Source organism: Physeter macrocephalus, chromosome 21, assembly GCF_002837175.3.
Source record: "Physeter macrocephalus isolate SW-GA chromosome 21, ASM283717v5, whole genome shotgun sequence".
NCBI lineage: Eukaryota > Metazoa > Chordata > Mammalia > Artiodactyla > Physeteridae > Physeter > Physeter macrocephalus.
Genome location: NC_041234.1, coordinates 329047 through 332801, shown reverse-complemented (window position 1 = coordinate 332801; position 3755 = coordinate 329047).

Genomic DNA, 3755 nt, shown 5'->3' with positions numbered 1-3755 from the left:
CACTATGGAGAACAGTATGGAGGTTTCTTAAAAAAACTAAAATAGAACTACCATGTGACCCAACAGTCCCACTACTGGGCATATACCCAGAGAAAACCGTAATTCAAAAAGACACATGCACCCCAATGTTCAAAGCAACACTATTTACAATAGCCAGGACATGGAAACAACCTAAATGTCCATCAACAGAGGAATAGATAAAGAAGATGTGGTATATATATACAACAGAATATTACTCAGACATAAAAAGGAACGAAATTAGGTCATTTGTAGAGACGCGGATGGACCTAGAGACTGTCATACAGAGTGAATTGAGTCAGAAAGAGAAAAACAAATATCATATATTAACACATATAAGTGGAACCTGAAAAAATTGGTACAGACAATTTTATTCACAAAGCAGAAATAGAGACACAGACGTAGAGAACAAACGTAGATACCAAGGGGGAAGGGGTAGTGGTGGGATGAATTGGGAGACTGGGATTAACATACATACACTATTGATACTGTGTATAAAACAGATAACTCATGAGAACCTACTATATAGCACAGGGAACTCTACTCAATACTCTGGGGTGACCTAAATGGGAAGGAAATCCATAAAGGAGGGGATATACGTGTACGTATAGCTGATTCACTTTGCTCTACAGTAGAATCTAACACAATACTGTAAAGCACCTATACTCCAATAAAAATTTTAAGAAAAGATTAACTTAAAAAAAAAAAGGAATCTTCTGAGAGGAGGTGGTACCTCAGTGAGTCAGGTAAAATGGGAAACAAATTCTAGTATTTCAGAGAGAAAGCAGAAAAGCTGACAATCAAGTTGGTCAGTTGGGTGGTAATATGTCTCCCGAAACTGTGAGTACAAGAAGAGAAACAGGTTTGAAGGGAAAGATGAGGAGTTCAATTTCAGTAATTTTTCCTGCCTTTGCACAATGTACCAGTTCAATGATGTAGCTGATCAGCACTCTAGCCAGTAACAGCTCTGAAGAATGAAACCCAACAAAAATATTTCTTAGTTCTTCATGTGATAGGCTCATGAGTCATCCATTTGGTAACTTCTGTGGCTTGGCACAATGTCTGCTACATAATAATTGTTTAATTTCTTTAATTGGATTATATTGATTCTTCTGATACATGCATCGTCATAGGCATTTTGGTAGTGTTAATTAATTCCAGGTTGAGAACTCAGTATCATTTTTATTTCCATCTCTTTAGAGGCCTCTAATAACATTCTGAGTTTCTTTTCTCAACTTTCTTAACATTCTACACATTTTTACTTCCATGTCAACAAGCACCTTCCTTGCATAGCATATGCTCCATAAGCAGATATTTTTATAAGAGTATTTATTCTCTTCTGATTCAAACATGTGCCAAATACAAAGATGTGGCTCTAGAACAGGGATCAGTAAACACTTTTCTGCAAAGGGCCATACAGTCTCTGTCAAAACTACTCAACTCTCATTATAGCACAAAAGCAGCCTCAGATAATACATAAGCATGTAAAAATATATGGCTGTGTTTACGGGTTCGATCCCTGGTCTGGGAAGATCTCACATGCCACGGAGCAACTAAGCCCATGTACCACAACTACTGAGCCTGTGCTCTAGAGTCCATGAGCTACTACTACTGAGCCTGTGTGCCACAACTACTGAAGCCCGCACACCTATAGCCCGTGCTCCGCAGCAAGAGAAGCCACCGCAATGAGAAGGCTGCACACCGCAATGAAGACCCAACACAGCCAAAAATAAATAAATAAATAAATAAATTAATTAATTAAAAAAAAGATTGACGGAGGTAAAACCTTTTCCAAATTATACTACATTAATTTCTCTTTTATATTTAACAATATCAGATTCAAAGCACACCCTGTGAGAAAAGATAAGGGGATCACTTCTGACACACTGCCAGCATTCTCTGATGTTATTGACAAGTGTTCTTTTAAAAGGCTGCAGCCCCAATAATTCCTTTCATCTTCATTTTCACGGAGAAAGTTAATACCTAATTAAAATGCCAACTCAATTAAAGAGGAAAATCTCAAGTCAGTATTGACACCATTGAAAAAATATAGCTAACCACTCAGTTGAATGACTTTTATAGTTTTTAAAGAAACCAGAATCTAATATTGTTTGAGATGTTGCCTACCAACCAGGGAGATAGGACTGAGTCACCTATATCTGTCTCTCTCTGTGCTATAAAAAGGAGCTTAATATTCTGGTCAGGAACCACTGAAACGTAGTATTGATTTTCCGTGCTCAATTTGTCTCCCAAGCCTTCATCTTTCACTTGAAGATAATTTCATTACTATCAGGAAGCTTGGGCAACATAGAATGTACAGCAGGAAACTAAGTTCTGTACATGGATTCGACCTCTTACTTCCATATGCTATCTTAGCCAGGCTGTTTTCCTCAGTTAGAACATGGTGCTTCATCCTCTTCTAGAGCAGTATCCTTTTGAACATGTACAAGAATTTGAAGAATTTAAAATTACCTCTCATAGAAAATAATTAACTGAACGTCCATGGGCAAATTGATGAAATTTCAGATCTTGCTTTCCAGTTTTTTAACAGCCTTCTTTCCATTAAATATTTTATTTGTTGATAACTGAGACTCTTCCCAATTATTGGCAGAAACTAATAGGTTCAATAACAATTAAATCCCCTGGTTTTTTGCGTGGTAACAACTCTTGAGCAACCATGCTCTTGATCACATTTCTCTTATTAGAAGAGAAATTAGAAGGTTGAAATTAGATTGGAAATTGTAGGGATGGTCCCAGTAGGAAAGTGGGTTTTAGGAAAGAGACAGCAAAAAATCAGAACGGGAAGCAAAAGTTGCCCACTTCCTCCTGGATTTTCAACGTGACTTTATTATTATTATTTATTATTATTTTGGTAGTAGAAGATGTGAATTCCCAGGTCATTAGACAAATCCATATTCAAATAAGAATGCAAAAAGTTGAAAAGATTATGAGTGATGATTTATAAAATATATTCCTGACTTCTTAAAAAATATGCAGACTCAATAAACATTCACTTATTACTCTCACATATTGTTGGGAGTGAATATTGATACAGCTTTTTTGAGGGGTAGTTGGTCAATAAGAATCAGGAGTCTTAAAATTATTCAGGTCTTTTGAGGTAGTAATTAGTCCCACTTCTAGAAATTTCCACTAAGCAAAGTAATCAGAGTCAAAAAAAGATTTCTGTAAAACTATGGTCTTCAAAGGGAAACAATGAAAACAATGAAAATGCCCAGCCAATGGAAATTGTTAGATAACTTATATAGATTTACAGGGAATATTCATTCCTTATTTTTTCAACAAATATTTATTATGCACCTGTTATGTGCCAACCATTTTTCAGATACTGGGAAAAACAAAAGTGAAGGAGATAAAAAAGATTCCTGCCTTCATGGAACCTACATTGCAAAGGAGAAAAATAGCAAAAGCCAAGTAAATAGGCAAACGAATAAAGATAATTTCACAAAGTGGTAAGTGCTAGGAAGAAAAAACAATGTGATGTGCCGAAGGCATTAGAATGCAAAGAAATGTCTTTTCATAATGTGTTTAGCGGTGAAAGTTAAAATATAAAACATTATGACTCCAACTATATAAAATCATACACTTAAAATAGCCTTGAATAAAATGTTTTAATATGAATAAAAATTATCTCTAGGTTGTGGAATTATAGATATTGTTTCAGATAGAATAGGCTGGGTGTTGCTATAGTAACACATAACTTTACTGTTTCAAGGGCT